The 23,648-nt window shown below is 43.9% G+C and overlaps 1 protein-coding gene and 1 pseudogene across 2 annotated transcripts in view; one reads left to right on the forward strand and one right to left on the reverse strand.

The window, feature by feature from the left end:
- Nucleotides 1-5,771: 5,771 nt before the first annotated feature.
- Nucleotides 5,772-23,648, forward strand: part of Kcns3 (potassium voltage-gated channel modifier subfamily S member 3) — a 44,228-nt gene continuing 26,351 nt past the window's right edge. The window contains exons 1-2 of one of the 2 annotated variants that reach the window (XM_051181656.1): nucleotides 5,772-5,916; nucleotides 22,264-22,345. The gene's annotated coding sequence lies outside the window, so the exon portion shown is untranslated. The remainder of the gene's footprint in view (nucleotides 5,917-22,263; nucleotides 22,346-23,648) is intronic. The other variant, XM_051181657.1, reaches the window with a different exon arrangement.
- LOC127220143 (high mobility group protein B1-like) lies at nucleotides 11,862-13,562 on the reverse strand (annotated as a pseudogene).

Genomic DNA, 23,648 nt, shown 5'->3' on the forward strand with positions numbered 1-23,648 from the left:
AAATGTTTATGGCTATTTGTGTATGTGTGCTTGTACATGTATTAATCTATGTACACCACATGGCACAAGTGCTCTTGTAGCTAGAGAGTGTTGAATCTTCTGGAACTGGAGTTATAGATGGCTATGTGTTACCCGTTGAAGGTGCTGGAAAAAAGAATCAAACCTGGGTCCTCTGCAAGAGCAGTAAGTGCTCTCTATTGTTGTCATTTACCCAGCCTTGGAAAGTTTTATTTTAGCTCATAATGGTGTATTGAAAGGAAATGACCCCTATTGCTTTGTTAGAATAAACATGGCCTTGCTGAGGAAATATGTCACTGTGGAGGCGGGCTTTCAGGTCTCATATATGCTCAAGCCATGCTCAGTGTTGTAGACCAGTTCCTGTTGCCTGCAAGTCAAGATAGAATATACTCAGCCACTTACCCAGCACCATGTCTGCCTGCATGCCACCATGTCCCACCATGATGACCATGGACTAACCCTCTGAAAATGTAAGGCACACCCCATTGAGTGTTTTCCTTTATAAGAATTGCTGTGGTCATGGTGTCTCCTTGCAGTAATAGAAACCCTAACTAAGACAGTCATGGTTTCAAAGGGTTCAGTTCATAGCATTTGGTGTCTTGACTCTGGGCCCATAATGAGGAGGAATATCATAGTGGCTGAGGTATGTAAAAGAGTAGGTTGCTCAGCTCATAGAGAATAGGATACACAGAGCAAAGAAGGTACCAGGGGTCAGATGTAACCTTCAAGGCAATGCCCACAGTGACTTTCTTTATCCATCTAGGAACCATCTTTAATGGTTCCAACACTTCCCAAAATAGCACCATAAGCTGGAGACCATGTGCTAAAAACATGGCCCTCAGGAGGCATTTCATATTCACACTGTAACATTCCACACTGGCCTCCAAAGGATTATTGCTTCTTATCATGCAAAATGTATTTAGTCTACCTCCTAGAGTCTTAAAAGTTCCAATATTATTCAAAAGGCCAAGTCCAAAGTGTTTGCTGAGACCCAAGGAAACCCCTTAGCTGTGATTTCTTTGGAGTGAAATAGAAAGTTTTAATTAGAAAACACATAAGCACAGTGTACACATGCTCATTTCAAAATGGAAGAATAAGAAAATACCAACAAGGGATGAGACAAAAGTAAGAATGAAAGCCAGCATGGCAAACACTAAATCCTGCAGGTCTATTGCTAGCATCCAGGGCACATGGAGTCATGAGGGAGCTCTGGAGTATTGTTTTAGAAAGCCCCCTCTATGGCTTTGATGGCTGTAGCCTACCTGGTCTTTTTCTTGAGCTGACTCCATTTCTTGCCTATGACTTTCCTTGGTGGTTATTCCATGTGCTTGACATCTCCAACATTCTGGCATCTTTATTGCAGCGTAAACATTGTCTTCTCAACAGATTTCCCTTTGGGGACTCTGATGCTGCCATACATTGTTTGGTCCCCTAACTGACCCTTGAAATCTGGGTGGAATCCCCTATGACCTGGTGACTAGCATTGTGGGTATTTACAAAAGCAACCCCATGTGAATCCAGTCCTTCCACCCACATTTTATCAGAGTCCTGGTATTCTCAAACCTCCATAAAATGTCATATTAAGCTATGTTTACAGTGGTCTTGAACACTTTTAAGCCACTGTCTCTAAACTCTTTCAAACCATTTAATAAGTCCTAAGAACCACATGGCCAATTTTAGTCACAGTTGTGACCTTGCTCTGGAACCAATTTTGCAGTAGTAGTTTGTGATTTCTGTGGAAGAAAACCCTTGGCATCAATGACTTGAAGGGGAGTGATGTTCTGAGCCACATTGTGTTCTGGGCTTGTGGTGAGGTAGAATAATGTGCTGGGAGTGTACACAGGAGCAGGAAACAGGGAGAAAGAGAGGCAGGGATTGGGGGCATCTTTCTACCCCTAGACCTAGAACCCATCCTGTAAGGTTCTTTAACTCTCAGCAGGGTCTTGAGCTACAACATTCAACATATAAAACTGTGGAGGACAGTTCACTATATACCATTTCAGATGAGTGACACTGGCTTTACTTTGTAGATGAAGTATGCATTTATAATTATTAGTTTTTTTTTTAAGTGCAGAAGGGAAGCATTAAGGAACAGGGCAGGGGCAAGGCCAAGACTTAGATGTCAGGATGCTGAAGGCTGAAGTAGGAAGGCTGATGAGGGGCTGAGTAATGCAGATGAAGGATGTGAAAAACTTGAGAGGTATCGACAAGTCAAGTAGTAGCCATCTAAAAGGCCACTCCCTTCATTGCCTATCTTGTCAAAGTGTTTGGCCAAGAGAGTTAAAGGATACCCCTAGGGAATGCAGTGTATGTTAACCAAGGCCTTTTGCAGGGCACTATGCTCTTTAGGACTCACCTTGGCTGGCTCTCTGAGATCCTTGAAGGGTGGGTTCAGGTACCCCAGGGGTATATCCTTTGTGCCTAGAAACTTGAGTCATAGTCTATCACAGGGTTCTTTCATTAATAATATATAAACTGTCTCCTTTTATCTATAGAAGTATAAAGCTTTTAGAGCTGGTAAAGACCACGGATATCATATAGTCTGAACCTAAACAGCTAGCTAGGGAAGAAATACTGCTGAGCTTGTCCGAGGCAGAGGAAAACTGGAATCCAAGACTATGAACTTTTAAGAACTTTAAGGTCTGTTAAAACAACAGCAGCAGCAACAACAAAACACTACAAAAATATGGCAACAGGTGAGTGCACCATTGTTTCAGGAAAGAAGCATGCTCATCATTGGAATTATCTGGAGCAAGAACATTTCAGCTAATTAAGAGCTAAATTTAATTTATATAAATTTAGTTCCGAGCTTCCCAGCAACCAAGCGAAACGAGAGTTGTGATGGTTCATGTTTTCTTCCTACCTGGCAAAAGGCAGCATAGAAACAAAAGACTTAAGTACCCACGAGGAGCAGATGGAACTTGTGGGCCCCTGAGACGGAGCCTTCAGTCATTCACTGCACAAACATGGATATCCTACAGAAGGTCCCCGAAATGTGGTTACCAATGAGCGCCTTCACTAGTGGAAGACTGACAGCTAAAAGCCAGCATGTTAGGGACTGCACAGCAGGGGAGCACACGACACTGGGGTCTGATAGAAAGGAGATTTATAACCCATGAGGGAGAAGGGACCTCTTAATTGTTAATCAGCCATTAGTGGAGTGAAGGACTGGGCAATTGGGACTAGGCCATCACTGAAGCAGGTGGTTTGGGGGAGGTGTTTTATGCACTCCCATTGGCTATAGTGGCATTCATGCTGCAGGGTAAAGAGAGGACATAAGTAACAGGCATCAACTCAACACAAGTTGACCATCATTACCAATATACACGCACTCCCTGTGCTGTTGCCTGAGATGAGGACATCTTCATTCTCACCCATAGACCTGTGCTCACTTAAGAGATGAACTGGTACTGTCTTACCTTCAGGGTGGTGGTGTCAAGTTGGTTTTCTGCCATTTGGACGTTGAAAATGAAAAATCAAAGATAGGCTTGGGTGGGGTGGAGGAAGCATGTGAATATATGAGTTCATGATAAGGAGGAGAGAGGGGGGAGAGAGACAGAGAGAGAGAGAGAGAGGGAGAGAGAGAGAGAGGAGAAAGATGGGAGAGAGAATCTGCAAAAACTTTCTGAAGCAAATGTGCTTTCTTATTTCTTTGTGTATTTTATTTGAGCACTAGGTAAGGAAGGAATTTCCCTTATAGGCGACAAACCAGAACTAAAGGACCATGTGGCTCCCCATGGAATTCAGGAAGATGAGTGTGGCAGACCCACTGACTCAGAATGGTGACTCCTCGTTCCCCCCACCAGCATTCTTACCATTTCGGTGCTTTGCTCCTGAAGGGACCTTCCCGACAGTGTCTGATTTTACCAACTGTCCTATTTACTGGTGCCACCCAGACCTTAGGAGAAGGACTCACTGCCCTCTCTGCTTTACAGGTGCCATCTCTGGGACACAGACTGATGGTATGTCCTTGCCCTTCTGAGGCAAACAAGCTGGACTTGTGGGATAAACTGTGCTTTGGAAATGCTCAAGTAGCTAACTGCTGGGGTGGGGGGAGACCTGGGAGCATTGATTCCATGATGCTGATATACTGCAAACATTTAGAATGATTTAGATCTTAGATTAAAGATGATGAATTGTTTATGAAAATTACCTTTCACAGACACATGCAAACAGCAGAGTAGACAAATGCCTTGGGGTTTTCTGTGACTCCAGAGGGACAGGCTTGAGGGGACCAAATAATGAAGAGTTAGGGACAAAGGTCCAAATAGGCTCTATTGTGGCCTGCATCCTCATTTTGCCTTCTCTGAGCCAGGTTCTCCAGGGTCTTCGGTGTCATCTGCCAGCTGCATGGGACCCTCTTTTATGGGCCAGATGTCTTTGGAAGATATAGGCATCAAGGGCAAGTGAGATGACTCAGTGGGCAAAGACATTTGCCACCAATCCTGACCATCTGAGTCCCCCTTCCACATGCTAAGGTGTGAATGCACCCACATATATACATACAGATAAATGCAATGTAATAAAAAAAAAAAGTAAGATGTAGGCTCCCTGTCCCTGAAACCTAGTGCCCTTTCCCCTCTGACTCTAAGTGTGGGTTTTGATGGACAAGGAACTAGTAGAAAGCCCACAGACACCACAGGGTGCTTCCAAGAAGTCAGAAAAGCATCTTTCTTATTTTGTGTGGATCCCTCTTGTCTCCATTGGCCTGGTTTTGCTAGGAGCCTGTCTGAAGTGATTGCCAGCAAGTCTAGATTAGTGGCTTTGGGCTGGGAGCAGCCAGCATGCCTTGTGATGTCTGGTGGGAACCCTGAGAACACTGGGCGCCTACAACTCTGAGCAGCTGGCTTTGAGAACGGTTGCATATCTGCACAACTTAAAAATCTGCAGTTTGGGGGCGGGAGGGGGAGCGCGGGGGTAGGTCTCCACGCATCCCATTTCTCTTCCGGGCTGTTGGTTGTGTTTTCGCTCAGTGCCAGTGCAGAGAGGCCAGGCGTGTCTTCTGGACCACAGGCTGCCCTTTGCAGAGGTGCTTGGTTGTTAATTCAACCCTGGCTGGAGCCATCTCCCGGTGATTCCTTTTCCCATTTTCCCCTTTCCATTCAGTTCCTTTCCTTTCTCCGTATGATGTGCCATCTCTTCTGACTTGGTAAGTCGAGGGATGGAACAAATCCTCTCATTCTACACCGTGTGTGAGTCTTCAGGAAGCGGGTGGTGGCAAACAGTGGCAGAAACGGGGTCGTTTCCTCCTTCACACTTTGTTGTAAAACAAGTTGGGGCTTCGTGACAGCTCAAGAAAACCCCGGCAATTTTGCAAAGTGTTGCTTTGGTCGAGACTTTCGAGAGGTGTTTTGCTCGGGCCACGGGAGGTCATTTTTCTTCGGCTGGACTGCGGATCTCTCCCAGGCGTGCGCAAGGTGGGAGGCGTGGGACGTGACCTTGACTCCCTTTGGGGCAGGGCGGGCACTCCCGAGGTGACTCTGCACTTCGGCCTGAATTTCACTACTAGTCCCGCACTGCTGTGTCTGGGTCCAACCATCGGTGCACCGGGCTTGCGGTGGGACACCCTTAATCCACATCTGTTCACGTGCGAGCGCCGCGCCGCGCCCTGGGCCAGGGGAACCCTGGCGGAGAGCTGGACGCCAGGCGGCGGGAGGAGCGCAGAGCAGCGGGGCGTTGACTGAGAGGCTGGCCCCGCCCGGTCCCGCCCGCCTCCCTAGGCGCCCAGCTCCGGCCCGGCGGGATCCGTGGACTCAGCGACCGCGCGGGCTAACCCGCTCTCCTGCCGCCGCGGCGGCGGGCGCGGGGCCGCGCGGCGAGGCCGGATCCCTGCAGCGCGGACAGGCGGCGTCGCAGAGCCCAGCCAGCCAGACGCATCAGGACTCCGGACTCTTGCAGGTACTTGCTCGGGTTCCTACCTCTCGTGCGCCCGTGATACTTCTCCATGCGACCCCTCAACTTTATTGTACCTTCCCCCACCTTTTGCTGTTCCAGTCTCTGGTGGCTCAGGTCGCGAGTGCACGACCTCACAGGTCTGTGTTGACTAGGGACTTGGCATCCCGCTGGGCGCCTGGCTTGTGGCTTCCTCCCCATCCGCCAGTCCCGGAGCTGGGAGCCCGCCGTCGCTGGAGCCCGGTCTCTGCCTGTTGCGCAAGCTGCAGGCTGCCCAAACCGATTGTGGGCTTCTTTAGACGCCTGCGGAAGGGAGATAAGACCAGCTTTTGGGGTAGAAGGTGAAGTGGAGGACCGACTAGAGGCTAGAGAATGGGTGAGCCAGGGAAAGGCAGCACCTCGCATGGGGGGCATCCCCGGGGCGTTTCCTAAGCCAGGAAGCCCTTCCTTTCCCTTCTCGGGAGGAGGCGCTTTCCTGGCAAATGTTAGTGTTTCCCGGGCCTCCTGCTCCGCCTTCTCTGTCATTTCTCCCCCTCCCCTCTGCCCTGCAGTGTTGCAAGGCGCCCCGCGACAGTTGCAAGCGAGAGCGTACCCAGGGCTTTTGCCCTGGTGCAGCGCTGCGCCTGGGGACAGTCAGTGCGCTCTTGGTTGGGTGGCATGGGGATCACTGGGCCCATATGGAATGGTCTCTAGAGTTTCCGCAATTGAATCTGCAGTAGTGGCGCGAGGTGGGCCCTCAGAGTCAGGAACTCTTAATTTCTTTCATCCTTGCCGGTGGCTCCTATCAGACCTCGGGAGGTGCTTGGAAGGAGCCAGATCTGCCGGCAGGGGCCGCGGCGAGCCTGGCTGGGCGCCTTTCGCATTGCAGAGCTTATGTCCCCTTGTGCCCCTCCGATTTGGGATAGAAACACCCTTTGTGTCCTTGGTGATAGCTTAATTTGAGCGGCCTTTGGCAAGAACAGAATTCTGTCAAGAACTCCCTCCGCCCGTAAGAGTGACTTGAAGGGCCCTGGTGTTTAAAGAGAAGGACGTAGGTGTTCCTTCTGGTTCTACTGGGAGAGTGGAATTGTGGTTCTTCCAAGCTGTTGAGTTTTCTCTTTCACTTTGTCTGCTGAAGGCAGTGAGACAGGTGAGGAGGGAAACTAGATAGAAACCTTCCCACTCTTTGCATTTATTTGCTTATACTATTTGCATAACCGTCGGTTTAGGGCTGTGTGTTACTCCTCTAGACTTCTTGCAAATACCTGCCCAGGTAAACAGGAAGGAAGCATTTCCCCCTGCACTTTGCCTCCCAGCAAAGGAACTGGTTTGCAAGACTATCTGCTGATCCTATTCTTGAACTATTTCCCTGGGTCCTGATCTCTTCGAGGAGGCTGTTTCATTCAGTGTGCACATGGCCAGCCACAGTGAAGGAGGCTAGAGTTAGTCTTGCTTTTTCTCCTTCCTCACAGCTGAATTCCTGCTCCCCTTAAACTGTTTGGCGTTTCAGTACCAGAAGTTGCCAGAAGTTGTCAGATGGGGAGGAGAAATTATACTGGAACGATTAAGATCTCTGAGTCTAAAGCATATTGTGAACATGCTAAGGAAACTAATGGGCTTTTGTGTGGGAGCCAAAACTGCTTAAACACAACCATCAGTGAAGGCAGCCTAGATGTGTGTTTTGCTTAGGAGATCAAGTTGGGAAGTCCAAAGCTGTCTTGGGTTTGCTCAGCAATATTAAAATACTGAAACCTCATGTGCAGAATTGGTTTCTTAGCTCTTTTCTCATCATAGCATGATAAATTACAATCATAAAACGACATGAAAGTGTATATGGCTGATAGTTCTAGTCCATCTTGGCAGAGAAGTCACAGCAGCCTGAGACTGAGAAAACACATATATTCACAGTCAAGAACAAAGAGTGCTCACTGGCTTTTTGGTTTTTCATTCAGTCCAGGACCCCAAGATCAGGGAATGGTGCTGTCCACAGTGGACAGACAGGTCATTCCTCATCAATGAATGTAATTGAGATGACTTTTCACAGTCTTTCACTGCTCCCAGGTGATTCTAGACTGTGACGAATGGACAGTTAACAGTAACTATCACATTTGGGTTTGCCAGCTAAGCCCCAACTAAGGGTCCTCTCTCTCCAACCCCCTTTCTTCTTGGGAAGGGGAGAGAAGGAGATTCCTGTCTCCTCTGTCTGATGAAGTCTTTCCTGCACTGTAATCCTTTACAGAAATAGCATGGCATCTCTCTGTCCTTCCACAGACTCCTGTCTGTTTTGGTGTGGCATGTGGTGTCAGAATGTGTGTTAGCTTGGGGAGAGCAGGTACCCTAGGGTTTTCCTCCTCTACCTTTTAAAATAGACAACATTTTAAATAGATAACATGTATTGGCTGCTATAGATATTGGCTGGATACTCTGCTAGGTGCTTTTCTGGGGATTTTCTCATGTGAAGATGTAAGGCTTGCATTCTTTATTTTCCTGTGATCTTGATGTGGGAGCTTGCAGTGCATGGGATTCCTCTAGGTGCTTCTGGAGTAGGGCCGAGGCCAGCCCTGTGGTAGCCTGAGGCTTCACTGGGAGGGAAAGATAGCAGTCTAGGAAAGGTTCAGGCAGAGACGAAGATGGTGCCTGGATGGTGGACCCTTAGATTGCCATTAGGGAGACATATCCTTCCTAAAACCCCCTTTAAAAGTGTGAGTCAGGGTCTCACATAGTCTAGGCTAGTCTCAAACTCATTATATAGTCAAAGATGACTTTGAACTTATGACTGACCTCTGAGATATATAAGGAGACATCAATTAAAGAGAATAGACTACCAACCCCAGTGAGTGCTTCTTTGTGACTCCTTGGCCAGAGGTCACTTGTCTGCATCCTTTCTGTTTTGCTCTGAAGATTTAGCTTGCTAATATTGTACTGTACTAAGCACTAAACACTAAAGGGTTTTCACAGGTATTAACTCCTTTCATTCCGTGGACAACCATAGGAGGTAGGCTTTAATCATTGCCCTGTTTTACATGAGAAGGGCGAAAATGTAAAGCCTGAAGTCTGTGCTCAGCAGCTTACCTGCACAGCCACCTTGAGATTCAGCACCCCTTGTTAGACCCCAGGATCTTGACCTGTAGAGTGATCTCAGACTGAGTTTGGTAGAGAAGGCCTGTGGTTATCAAGTGACTTCACATTCTGTGTCTCAACTTTAAGAGGAACCTTGAGGATTAGAATTTAAAAGTTCTTTGTCTTTCTGAGTCAGCTTCTCAATGGACTTCTGACTGGTTAATTTGGATGGAAGTAGGACCTAAAAAATCACCAGCTAGGCAAACATCATGGTTGTTTCCAGACAATATATGATATGAGAAACCTAGAAAAACCATAGACTACTTTATCCCTGAGTCAAATTCATTAAATTCAGAGCCTTGGGCACTGAGGGCAGGTGGCATCTGAGGTATGATCTTTGTGGGTTTGGAGACTTAAGATAAATATAGGAACAGTAGGACAACTCAGGGTACTGACTATGTGATACCTGGTTAGAGTCACAGTGACAGCCACATTTCCTAACCCAGTGTTCCGAGGAATTTTCCTTAGGCTTGTCTCATCAAAGTCTTTAAGGTATCTCGATTATCATAAACCACAACAGGGTAGAGATGGTAGGATGAAGGAGACAAGCCTTGCACATCAACTTAGCAAGGTTTCTCTTCATTCCAAATCAGGATCTTTCTATTCTACCTTTTTTTCTCATCTCCAATGGAGAGTCCTTAGAGGTGACTGAATTTGAATTTTATTCTGAAGCCAACCTTTTTTCCTCCCCCCATTTTCTTTCCTTTAATTTTTGAGACAGTCTTAAGTGTCCCAGACTGACCTCAAACATACTCTGTAGCTGACTACACTTTAAACTCTTGAACTTCCTGACTCTATCTCCTGAGTGCTGGGATGAGAGACAAGCATCACTGTGCCCTAGTTATGAAGAGCTGGGGAATCAAACCCAGATTTTAGGTTTTCTAGGTGAATATTCCACCAGCTGAGCAACATTTTCAGCCTTGAGCTTTGCATTTTGACCTTGGTCATGGTGCTGAGTGGGGATAATGGGAGGGGAGTAGTAAATAGGAGAGGACCAAGAGAATGTGTTTTTGTCATTATTTTCCTTTTTCAAGACTTTGCTATTGCAGGACGCAAGAATGGGATAGGAGTTAGGATGAGCACAGTAAAATGCTTAGAATGTGTAATGATAACAAAAGCTGATCTGGAACTTCCAGTTCCTGACCATTTTTTCTCTTCACTGTCTTTTGAAACTTCGAAGAATGAGCCCATTATAAAAGTGATCTTTAATAACCTAAAAATAGTCACTAGCCTGGATGGTATAGTGTTTTTTCTTCTTTGTTTGGGGTAAGGGTTGTCTCACTTTCTTTGGAATCCTGCAGAACCTTAGACCATGGTTTTCTTGGAGGAGATACTATATAAATATTGTCTTTAATTGCACAAGTGTTGAATGATAAAGGCTTATGGTCTGCTTGCTTTTAGCCAACAATGCTACAATTAAGCAATCAGTGTTTATAGCAGCTCGCTTCAGTGAGCTTGGGGACCTTCCAAATGAATGAAATGTCCTGTTTACTGTTAGCAGAGCACCTACTAGATGCTCATTAAAGCTCATGATTAATGTAGGCGGTCAGATATCTGATCCACAAGAATTTGAATACCTGCCTGGTGCCTGGTGATGTATAGTATGCTAGGAGCTGGGTATACTGTGGTAAAGGTGATAGATATGGAAGAGAGAAGGCAGGTGTGTGTGTGTGTGTGTGTGTGTGTGTGTGTGTGTGTGTGTGTATGTGTGTGCATCTCTATAGGGAGAGACAGACATTAAGCTAATTTGATGAGGCCAACACAATGGATGGTGATTTGTAACCAGTTTGCTTGTTAGTCTTATTAAAAGCCCCCCATGGAAACGCTGGGAATATTGTGTGCCTAAATATCTGGGTATCCAGGAATCCAGTCAAGTTGACATATAAAATTAAACTAACCATCACATTAGGGTTAACAAGGGCTGCTGATCTGAAGGTCAATCATGAATATCACCATTATCCCACTGTTCCCTAAAGACAGGGCTCTCAGTGAACCATTTAAAGTCATAGATAGTAAGAACTGAAGTGGATTCAAAGATTCATTTAATTTATTTTCTGTGTCTTCTACATCCTTCTTCCTCCTCCTTTTGCTCTTCCTTCTGCTCCTCATTCTTCTGTTTTCCTCAGCAGGGTCTCTCTATATAGTCCTAGCTGTCCTGGAAATTGATATGTAAACCAGGCTGGCCTCAAACTCAGAGACACACTCACTTCTGCCTCCCTAGTGCTGTGATTAAGCAACCAGCAGCCTGTATCTGGGAGCTTGGGTATGCTTACGTCTTTTTCTTTTGCTATGGAAAAGTCTGGCTCTCTTAAACTCTGATTCATGTGCCAAGGTAAACATAAAAGTATTCCTTATGATTTATTTGAGGTACAAATTACAATTGGCCAAAGAGATGGGAGACTTTGTGGTTAATGGCTGTGGTTTGTGCATTCGCATTGTGAAGATGCTCGGGTTGTGGCAAGGTATTTCCGCATCCTGGTCTCTGAGGTCAATAAATCACACACACCAGGCAGTGGTTGTCTTGTGGGTTTTTATGATGCCAGTTTTATAAGTGTAGGGACTTCCTGAGACCACTGACGACAAGACATTTCATACTTAGGGATGGGTAGGAATTCATTTAGGAAGGATTTGGGGCAAGAGAATCTCAAGCTGAGGTCTGAGTGCTAAGCATTGGGAGAAGATTTTAGGAGAATGTTTGGGAGGAGCCCAAAGAGTCGGGTGGCACCATCATGCTGTGGCCTTTAAGCCAAGTTAAGATATTATGACTTATCCAGAGGGCAGGGGGATAGATGGATTTGTAGTCGTGTCTTGCCACTAGCCTGTGTGCATGAACCACAGTTATTTCTGATCACCTTGGTGATTAGATTTTTTTGTTTTACATTTCAATTTTTCTTCTTTAAAAGGAGTTGAGTTGTGTACAGGGGGGTTAAATGCTTTATAGACCAAAACAAACAAACAAAAAAACCCCAAAAACAAAAAACAAACAAAAAAAAAACAAAACAAAAAAAAAAAAAAAAAAAAAAAAACACCAAACTAACAAAACAAAACAAAAAACCGAAACCAAAAAACAAAACAAAACAAAAAAACTGCGCTAGAACCAACTCATCATCTTCATCTTCCTCTTCTTCCTCCTCTTCCTCATCCTCTTCACCCTCCTCCTCCTCTTCCTCTTCCTTCTTTGTCTTGCTCTTTTCTGCCTGGACCACCCCCTTTTTCACTGCATCGGGTTTCCCTTTAGCTCTGTAAGCAGCAATATCCTTTTCATACTTCTCCTTCAGCTTGGCAGCCTTCTTTTCATAGGGCTGCTTGTCATCTGCAGCAGTGTTGTTCCACATCTCTCCCAGTTTCTTTGCAACATCACCAATGGACAAGCCTGGGTGTTCTCCTTTGATTTTTGGGTGATACTCAGAATAGAACAAGAAGGCCGAAGGAGGCTTCTTGGGTGCATTGGGGTCCTTGAACTTTTTTTTGGTCTCCCCTTTGGGGGGGGATTTAGGCTTTCATTTCTCTTTCATAACGAGTCTTGTCCACCTTTGCCGTATCAAATGTCCCCTTTTCTTTAGCAGACATGTTTTTCCACCTTTCTGAGCATTTCTTGGAGAACTATGAGAAATTGACAGAGGCATCTGGGTGCTTCTTCTTGTTTTTCTTCCTGGCAAGTTTGCACAAAGAATGCTTATGAGGATATTTTGCCTCTTGGCTTCTTAGGATCTCCTTTGCCTATGTTTAGTTGATTTTTGTCTGTGAGGCACAGAGTCGCCCAGTGCCCATCTGGCTATGAAACAGTGTTCTGTGGTCGAGCCCCCCTTTTTTTTTTCTTAGAATTTTTTCTCTTCTGGACAAAAGTATAAAGGAACATGTCACATAAGAAAGTGTCAATTTGTCACTTATCTTCTGTCTCTTATTGACCTGTCTTTTTGTCTGTCTAACTGTCATATATCATATTTTTGGCATCTACCTAACATTCATCCATATATTCATCTATCTGACATCTATTTAGCATTTATTTATCTATCTACCCATATCTATCTATCTATCTATCTATCTATCTATCTATCTATCTATCTATCAGCTCTTATCTATCTTCCATCTCTATCAATTAATGATGTATCTATTTTTATCATCTGTCAATTATCTACCTATATGTCTGTCCGTCCGTCCGTCCGTCCATCCATCCATGTCTATTAGCTTACTCCTGTCTTTGCCAAAACATAAAAAGCCACAAATATCCCCCATATCCTCTCAAATCCCATTATCCTTTGTCACCATCTTCTGAAACTTGTAGTATATGTACAATATAAAGGTGAACACTCTTTAATACTCTAAGAATAGTTGCTGGGCTATATTACGGTGTTTTTCTTTGTTGGGAGGAAATGTCTTGATGGGAAAGTAGTAGCCTCATGGAACTTCCTTTCTATGCCTTGAGAGCTTTTCCCTTTAAGCAGGCTCATGGACATCTTGTGCTGATTTGAGAGTGTTCTGTGTCTTTTTGGTGATGAACACTGTGTTTTTCCAAGCTCTTCTAGACTTACATTCTGGAAGGTGTTACACATGTTGCCTCATCAGCTAGTACCTTTTCTATGGAATGATAAAATGAAAAGCATGGCATGCACAGTTTTGTTATATGGCCCTAAATGTTAATGGGGCCATTGGTTTTTATCAGTCATTTTTATCAACAGAGCTCATACTTAGCCTGTCTGTTTCTTGCTGGGAAGAGTTCAGAATCCATTTTCATGCAGGCATTAGATCTTGGGGCTCAGCTTGAGACTTTTCAGCAAATGATCCTCCTCCATTCTAGTATAGAAAGGAAGAAATAACTTTTTCTTGTAAGACAAAATGTCAGTTACTTTTTGTTTCCTGCTGTGATATAGTACCATGACCACGAGCACCTTACGGAAAGAAGAGTTTATATGGCTTATGGTCCCAGAGGAAGAGTCCATAAGAGTGGGGGAAACCATGAATGTAGGCAGATGGAGCACTAGGCTAGCAGATCACACGTTCAACCATAAATGAGATGCAAAGAGAGTGAATTGGACGTAGGGTGAGACTATGAAATCTTAAAGCCCACTCCCAGTAATGAACTTCCTTTAACAAGGCTGTACAGCCTCTCCAAACAGTGCCATGTACTGTTTACCAAGTGGGGGACAGTTCTCATTGGAACCACCAGCAGAGGGTTATGTACGCACGCTACAGACCCATGCACACAAACAGATTTTTTTAAAAGGAGACAACAGTGCTCATGGGTGCCAACTGTTTAGCTGATTTGACACAATGTCAGATAGTATTGCACTATTTTATCCAAATTTATCTCAGGAACCTCGCTTTTACCACCCTGTCTTCAGGAATTTCTTAGGAATTACTCAGATGGGTAAGTGTAGAGCAGTTGTGAATTTCTCTACTTATTTTAAGTAGGAAGCATGCAGATGTGAACCTTTGTGCAAATCAGGTTAAGAAAGCCGCCACATTTCACTTTGGGGTACCTGGGGTTTTGTTTGCTCAGCATTCATTCCTGATTCCTGTGTGGTGAAGATTTTCTTGCAGTATGGTGGCTTGAGAGGGAAGTGGGCACCTGACCAAATGTACCGGGTAAAGCTGGCTTCTGAAGCTTAGCCCTTGCACCACCAATATCCCTGCTGGCTGGCGAACAAGGAACTCTTCAGATTGGTTTTGCCTTCTAGCTCTCTTCTGTCTTGTTCAAGAACTGGGAAACTCAGAGAGAGGTAGATGCATATAGGAAATGAATTGGAAAAGAGGAGGTATGAGAGTTAATTTTAATAAATCAAATTAAAAGAATTTTAAAAAAACTTTTATTGCCCGGGGATCTCATTATTTTATAATTATTTTCATATTCATAAAGTGTGGAGTTAGTCTTGGTTGACTGGGCAAAGCATTAAAAACATCCTTCCAGGATGGCTTGCAGCACCTACCTGGATGTGGATGTTTTGAAGCATAAACACATTTCCTCCCATTTTCTTTTTATATAATGGTGTGGGTACCACAAGCCGTCATATTAATTTTATTGTATCTATTAAGAAGTTAAGTGAAACTTGTTTTTCACTGCACGGAGTAGTCACCGTGGCAACTTGCTACAGCAAAAGACACTTGGCCCTCTGAGAATTTCGTTGTAAATATGCTGAGGATTTATGGTTTGGCAAACACACTCTGTTTTTGCTTAACGGCAAGAAACATTTTCCTGAAACCCTCTGGAAATGCCATAACATGTCAGGGCTCACACTGGGTATGGGGAAACAAGAACTTATATGATGGCTTGCATATGACTCTTAAAATTCACATCTTGCAATTGTAACTGTGACAATATTAAGAGTGTGGAGAGGGTGAATGGAATTCACAAGTGGAGTGTACAGGGGGGTGGGGATCTTTGGAAGGTCATTAGGATTAGATGAAGTCATGTGGATGGAACCCCTGTGACGGCATTGGTGTGTTTGTCAGGAAGGCGGGAGAGCCATGACCTTGCATGGGCTATCAAGCAGACAGAAGGCTTCGCTGGATATTGCACCAAGCTGTTGGACTTCCCAGCCTCAAGAACTACGAGCAAAAGAAACCTCCCATCTTTATAAATTACTCCATCTCAGGTGTTTTGATAGCAGCAAACAGTGAACCAAACCTAATTATGACTTCTTAAAACACTTGCTGAAGCCCCAGGGAGGTAGTTTGGTGGGAAGACTCCGCCCCTCTCCACTTTGACCAGGAAAGCCCTTTTTTTTAAATCTTAATTTTGTTATTTTTGGTGTGAATGTGTGTTTGAGTGTTGGTTATGTATGTATGTGGACCTAGATATTGATGATGGTGACATCCTCAATTATTCTCCACCTTGTATTTTGAGGCAGGGTCTCTCAGTAAACCTGGAGCTCACTGATTCTGCTGGACTAGCTGACTTCTGAGTTCCAGGGATTTTCTTGCCATTACCTTCCTAGGTGGGTAATTACAGGTGCTTGCTACTATGTTCAGCTTTTTATATGTGTTTTGGGATCTGAACACTGGACCTTATGCTTATGAGACAGGCACTTGCAGACTGGCTCATCTCTCCCACCCCCATCACTTTTTTTTCTTTTAAAGTAGAACATTCATTTAGTCATTTCCACCAGACTTCTCCCACTTGTCTGCTGTGAATCAGACATAGATATCATGAAATGTCAGGGATATTGCTGGGAAATGGGGTTCTATGGATTTGTAGGGGTACCTCCTTTGCTTTGGGTCTGTGTATGTTGGGGGAAGGGAGCAGGGGATGCAATGCAAGTATGTGGAAGGGGTGGTATTTAACAGTCTGTGTACACTTGTGTGCCAGAGGAAAGTGTCAGAGCCCCTGGACTGGGGTTATAGAAGTTTGTGAGCCACCTTGTGGGTGCTGGGATTCAAACCCCAAAAAGCACTGGCTGGTTTTCTAATTGCTGAGCCATCCCTCCAGCCTCTTCAGCTGATTTCCTGAAGACAAAACTTTACTTACAAAGATGGTTCCCATTAGAGGGAGTTGGTTCAACAATTTAGAACCAATGGGAGAATATTTGTATCACTACGGATGGTATATGGTCTATTGGGGCTGCAACAGGGAGTGGGCATGAAGCAGACTGGTGAGTGCTGAGGCCAACTAAGTAGAAAGTAGTTCTTGACTGATGTCCAGTGAGCTCAAGCGCATCCCTGAAGGTGTACCTAGAATATGGCTACATCTTGACTTATGTATAGGGAAGTCCCTCTGGCCGCATGCCAAGAGGGTATGGACATTAGTGAGAACATGATGACATCACTAAACTACTGGTGTGATTTGAGAGGCAATGGAGAGGGGCCTCTGTTCCTTTATGACTGAAATGATTCTCTCTCTCTCGCTCTTTCTGTCCCTCTCCTCTGTATACAGTTTTTTCTCTATAGTGAGGAATGAGATATTCTTGCAGAGGGTTGAGTGGAACTTTTTGCTGCATTACTTGCTTCTTCTTGACACATTTTCTTGGGGGGGTATTAGTTATTTGTCCTTATTCGGTTGTTGTCTGGGTGATGGTAACAGCTAGGGGAGTCCCTGCAAGTTCCTCCTGCCAGCTTCTTGTGTGTGCTTTACTGTAGCTGTTGGGTGGGGCAGGTGGTATGTGCTTATCTAGTTACATGCTCTATCAATGGAGTGACATCCAGTTCTTTACAGTGAAGCCATTGGGTGGGCAGGTGGAATGGGCTTAGCTAGTTACATGCTCCATCAACTGAGTGACTTCGAGCCTTTTCAGGAAGGCTCTGGCTTCAGTTGTTCCAGGTGGGGCAACTCACCTTCTTCTTTGATTCTAGGAGCATCCAAAACCAGTTCCTGATACATCTATCCAAAGATTCCCAAGGGATGGAAGAGATGCTCAAGGCCTTTTTCACACCATTTTAAAGGCTCGCTTTAGTCTTTCCCACTGAGTTAAAAGCGGGATGAAATTCAAGATGATTATTTGCAGAGATGGAGCCAGGGATGCCTGCAATGTACTGAGAAAACGAGGTCCCTAAGGACCAACCCTGCTGTTCCCCAGGCTTAGTCCTCAGGGACATCTCCCATGTATACCTGGAGCCTTTCAGATTTCATCAGATAAGTGGAGGGACTCTTATGTTGTTAGAACTCCAGTTCTTATTTAGATGACTCTTAGGGTTCTTGTAGTATTTAGTGATAAACCTGATGCAGAATTTACAACACACCAGATGTTGACATCAATACGATGTTCATTTTAATCTATTTAGTTTATTATAGTCACTGTTGTCTATTACCCATCACGTATTTGTGTGTCTGTATTAGAATGTTTTATTATCGATCTGTTAATTATCTGTGTACCTATGTATCTACTATCTGTGATGATTAATCATCCATCTGTCATGATTAATATTGTCAAATCCACAAGATCTAACATAGTGGTTCTTAACCTTCCTAATGCTATGACCGTTTAATACAGTTCCTCATGTTGTGGTGACCCCCAACCATACAATTATTTTCATTGCTACTTCATAACTGTAATTTGGCTACTGTTATGAATCGTAATATAAATATCTGTGTTTTGTGATTGTCTTAGTTGACTCCTGTGGAAATGTTGTTTAACCTCCCAAAGGGGTCATGACCCATAGGTTGAGAACCACAATCTAGGAAATCATCCTCTGGGGATGCATGTGAGGGTTGACCTAGATTAGGTTAATTGAGATGGCAGGACCCATCTTAACTATGAGTAGCACCATTCAATGGGATGGGGTCCTGGATTGGAAAAGAAGGAGAAAGGGAGTTGAACACTAGCATTCATCACCCTCTGCTTCCTACCAGTGGACACAGTTTGCTGTCTCTCACACATGCCACTGTGCTTTCTCCATCATGATGGACTTCTCTTCAAACTGTAAGGGAAAATAACCCTTCTTTACTTAAGTAGCCTTGTATGGGAATTCATTGTAGCAATGAGAGAAGTAACTAGAGTTAGATCTATCTATCTATCTATCTATCTATCTATCTATCTATCTATCTATATCTATCTATCTATCTATCATCTATCTTCTTATCTATCATCTATCTGCTACCTACCATCTATCTATCTATCTATCTATCTATCTATCATCTTTCTATCATCTATCTTCTTATCTATCATCTGTCTACTATCTATCATTTGTCTATCATCTATTGTCTATCTTGCCTATCATCTATCTATCTGCTACCTATTGACATAAGCTAGAGCCAATAGAGAGGAAGAGTCTGAGTTGAGGACCAGCTTCCATGAGATGTAGTTGTAAGGCATTTTCTTAATTGGTGATTGATGGGAGAAGGATCCAGATGATTGTGGGTGGTATCATCCCTGGGCTGGTGATCCTGGGTTCTATAAGAAAGGAGGCTAAGCAAGCTAGAGAAAGCAAGCCATTAAGCAGCATCCTCCATGGCTTCTGCATCAGCTTCTGCTTCCAGAGTTTGAGTTCCTGTCCTGACTTCCTTTAATGATGAACAGGGCTATAGAAGTGTAAGGAATGTAAACCCTTTACTCCAAATTTGCTTTTTGGTCTTGGTGTTTCCTCACAGCAGTATAAACTCTAACTTATCTGTTTGTCTGTTTATTCATGGAAACCTCAAGTCACACTGCTAGGAAATAGCAGAGTGGTATTTACATGGCAGCAGACCATTTTTACAGCACCTTGCTCCCGGTTGTGATCAAATCCCTACCTCTTCTGGTTGGGGATGCTTTTCAGCCTCTGTATCTCTGGTTTCCTCATCCTCAGAATAGGGATAATGATAATAACATTTATCTTGCATAATGCAGCATCTGCAAAGCAATTGATGCAGTGCTGGGCACAAAGTAAACAGTGTATACATAGGCCTTTAAGAAAGGTGGGTCATGACTGGCCCTGCATGAAGGCTACCTGCACGACTTCACTGAGGTAACACAGCAGTTCTCTTTGTTAACCCCTGGTACTTTGTAGATGTCTTGTAGCTTCTCATACAGTGTATTGTGATAAAAAAAAGTCCTGTATATTATTCCCATGCTCACTCAGGGAGATAAAGTTGGCTTGTGTAAGGACAAGAGTCTGGAATATAAGGTTAGGGTTAGGGTCATCAGCAAGAGAGGCAGAATGATGTCTCCTACTCATTTCCCTGAGCACCATGCGTGGGTATGCCTGCCTCTCTGGTATCATCTAGGAATTCAAATGGGTCATTAATTTATTCATACACTCATTATTTCTTGTTGGGAATTAAGGATACAAAGATTAAGGAAAATAAGACCCTTCCTCACTTTGCAGATTTTCCAATGCAGGGTGGCAACAGTAAACAGATTGTTCTGTTGCAGGGAGTAAATTAAGTACCCTGACCAGGAGACAGGAGCTGGTTAAAGAGGTGAAGCAGGCATGGTTGTGGGGCAGGGGAGGAACCTGAGATCAAGGAGAATAGGATGGGGCTGAGTCTTGGAGGGCACTTTGAGCAGACAAAGCAAGTGTGGGGACCTGGAGTCCTTAGAAGCCAGGGAAGCTTTGGCAAATGTCAAGCAATTCTTCATTAGTCCTAGGGTATGAGCTGTGGTGTGTCAGGTAAGGACGATGGGTGAGGAATGATGACAATGTCTAGCATTGTGTTGATCATTTATTATGTCAAAAGCACAGAGGACTCTACATCTGTCACCTCTTTCGTCTTCCTGGATGTCCCATGTGAAATATGGTTGGTGTTCAGAACCTGTACTTTAACAGCCATGAAACTGAGGCCAAGACAACTTAACCAGCCTTTCCAATACTACTTACTCACTGTGTGGGGCAGGTGCATTTTCCCTGTAAGTGTTCTGGATCTGTGTTTATCCAGAAGGCTGAAGAGCCTACTGTGTGTGGCTGTAACAAAATCCTGCCCTGGTTTCAATTTGGGGGGTGAGGAATGAAGATGGGCAGAAGATAACAGGCACAGTCAGAGTCTACTGTGGTCAACCAGTAGAAAGATACAGAATATCTGAGGGAAAGCAGAGCAGGAGGGCTGGAGAAAGGAAGGGATGAGAGATTCTGGGAACATGGCTGTGTTTATCCTTGACATTGGTTCAGTAAGGGGTGTGGGTGTTGAGGGGAAGATCTGCATCTGGCCGGCATGATTTCTGAATGTCTGAATTGAGATTCATGTGTGGTGAGAGTAGAGAGACAATAGAAGATTTGGATGTGTGTAAGTAAGGCCCCAATAAGTTATTCAAATAGAGAAGTCCAGTAGGGCATTTTAGAGGCCCAGAATGTGTGTTGTGTGAGAGTGAGTGGGGAGGAGAAAGGAGGAGGGGAAAAGAGGGGAGGAAGGGAGGGAGAGACAAAGAGAGAGAGAATACAAATCTACACTCTCTTTAGATTGAGTCTACAGATCTACACTCTGCCTTTAGATGGGGGTTGGATAAAACTGGCCATGGAGAAGAACGGGGGTGCAGAAAGGGGTCATTGGGAATGACTAGGGTGTAGAGAAGACAGTGTGGTGGTCTGGATGTTGTTTCCAGGCCATGGATATCTTTGGTTTGGCTCATGATCTTAAAGTATAAGTAACGCTAGTTTTCAATGCTTAAAATTTTTGTAAAAATAAGATTTGTGAGTGTTCCTGACAAATGGGATGATGTGGCCTCCTGTGACCCATGGGTGAGAGACAGTGGTGAACTGTAGTGAGCTCTGCCTTTTGGATGGGCTAGTGTACGCCTTCTCATAGTGGCCAGGGAGCCTCCTCCTTTTACCTTGGACATCTGCTTGGCCTCTGGAGCATTTAATTTGTGGCCTTAGGTTTAAAATTTGAACAGAGGGAGTAGAATTTCCTAGGGGCTTACTTACAAATGTCATTAGAGAAGTGGGAGGGACAGTTAAGAATGGTGTTAATGGTAGGGAATGGGAGGGGCCTAGGGAGATCCAGAGTGACTAATGCCTCTGTCCTGTAAACCATGCAGAACCATAGGGAACGTCTTTGGGATTTGGATGCTTGGAGATGTCCTGAGCAAACACATGCATGGATTGTCAGGAAAAAAGAGAAAGATGTGTAGAGAAAATAACTTCAGAGAGCTGTGTTTTGGTGCTAGGGGCATGGTTTAGTTGGTTAAGTGTTTGCAAGCATGAGAACATAGGTTCAAACTCCAGAACCCATGTTTGAAAAAGGTGGGCATGGTGGTGCACACATGTAATCCCAGCATCAGGGAGGTGGAGACAGCAGATTCTAGGACTTACCAGTCAGCAGGCCTAGCTGAATTGTTGAGTTCCTTGTTTAATAAGACACCCTGTCACAAAACACAAGACACAGACTGAAGATTCCTAAGGTTGACTTCTGACAAAATATATACATGTACACACACATGTAGACACAGCTACACAACTGTGTTGCTATGATGCAGTCAGGGAGGTTTTAGTGTGTGTGTGTGTGTGTGTGTGTGTGTGTGTGTGTGTGTGTTTCATATCTGAAGGACTTGAGAATATCTTCATCAAGATGCAATTGATGTCACTTAGTACTTTATTTGTCCTTGACTACAAGTTTTTGCAAGTGTGGTAGTCTGGAGGACAGAATCCAGACCCCTGTAAATGCTAGACTATCACTCTACCACTGAGCCACACTCCCAGCCCTTGACTACATTTTTAAAGGAAATTGGAGGAGTCCATTCTTAGTGAGGTTTAGTGGGTTATTCCAAGAGAAGTGGTTGTTGCTTTTAAAACAAAACCCTGCTGGAGACAGAATAGGATGCTAGCTCTGCTGTGTCAGATCTTCCCATGGCATCGCCACTTTACTGTGGTGCACCTCAAAATGCTGTCTTACATTTTCATCATCTGCAGGTTACATGATGCCATGACCCTGTGGTGATTTATTGCCAGAGCTGAGGATCTAAGCACTGCTCGTTTATTTATCATATGCCAGGTGGGTTCTGTGTGATGATTTTATCTCTGACTACAAAATGCCCAGTGTGTTTTTATTGATTTTATTCCATAGTACTGATTTTTCATTTATTTATTTCTGTTTTACAATACACTTGATTCAATGTGTGTTTGTGTGTGTTTGTATGTATGTGTGTGAGTGAGTGTGTGTGTGTTTGTGTGTATGTGTGTTTGTATGTGTGCATGCATGTGTGTATGTATGTGTGTATGCATTTGTGTGTATATGTGTGTGTGTTTGTGTATGTTTGTATGTGTGTGTATTCATGCGTTTGTGTGTGTATTTGTGTTTGTATGTGTGTCTGTGTACATGCATGTGTGTACATGTTTGTGTATGTGTGTTTGTATGTCTGTATGTATGCATATGTGTGTTTGTGTGTATGTGTTTGTATGCGTGTATGTATATATGTATGCATGTGTGAGAGTTTGTATATGTGTGTATGCATGTGTGTTTGTGTGTATGTGAGTTTGTGTTTGTATGTGTGTATGTGTGAGTTGTGTATGTGTGTGTGAGTGTGTATGTGTGTGCATGCGTGTATTTGTGTATGTATGTGCATATGTGTGTGCATATGTGTATGTATGTGTGTGTGTAAGTATGTATGTATGTATGTATGCATGTATATGTGTGTGTGTGTATGTGTGTGTGAGTATGTGTGAGTGTGTGTGTGTATTACAGTTGACTTGCCTTTGATGAAGGCAATGTGTTTCCCATCTGCTATATCTGATAAGCTGTTTTTCTACTTGAAGTTGTGATCATATTTCAAAAGCACATTGGTGGTGATATTCTTCTTTTCTCTCATTTAACTTATTTAACTTAATGGGCAAGAACGCATTAAAATATAGCATGGAATGGCAGTAGCTTATGGCCAAGCTGTGTAGAAAGTGTCAGTTAACCAAAAATTTTTGGCACTTGATTCAGCAAATACTTTTGAAGAACCTATTATGTATCAGGTGAGGGTGTAGGTCCTATATTGTGTTGGGTACAGGAGACTAAGAATTCTAATGAACAAGATAAAGAAATAGAAGACGTGTTTCTAAGTGTATGTATGTATACTTTTTAAATTACATTTTTAGTTATTTAGTGTGTGTGTGTGTATATGCATTTGACACACACCCACACATGTGTGCCATATCTTGTGTCATGGAGATCAGAGGACAACTTGTGGTAATTGTTTTTTTTTTTTTTTTTTTTTTTTAAATAACAAATTCCAGGGATCAAATTCAGGTTTTTAGGTTTGGTGGCAGGCACTTTTACCTATTGAGTCATCTAGCCAGCCTGATTTCTAAGT

Source organism: Phodopus roborovskii, unplaced genomic scaffold (genome assembly GCF_943737965.1).
Source record: "Phodopus roborovskii unplaced genomic scaffold, PHOROB, whole genome shotgun sequence".
Taxonomy (NCBI): Eukaryota; Metazoa; Chordata; class Mammalia; order Rodentia; family Cricetidae; genus Phodopus; species Phodopus roborovskii.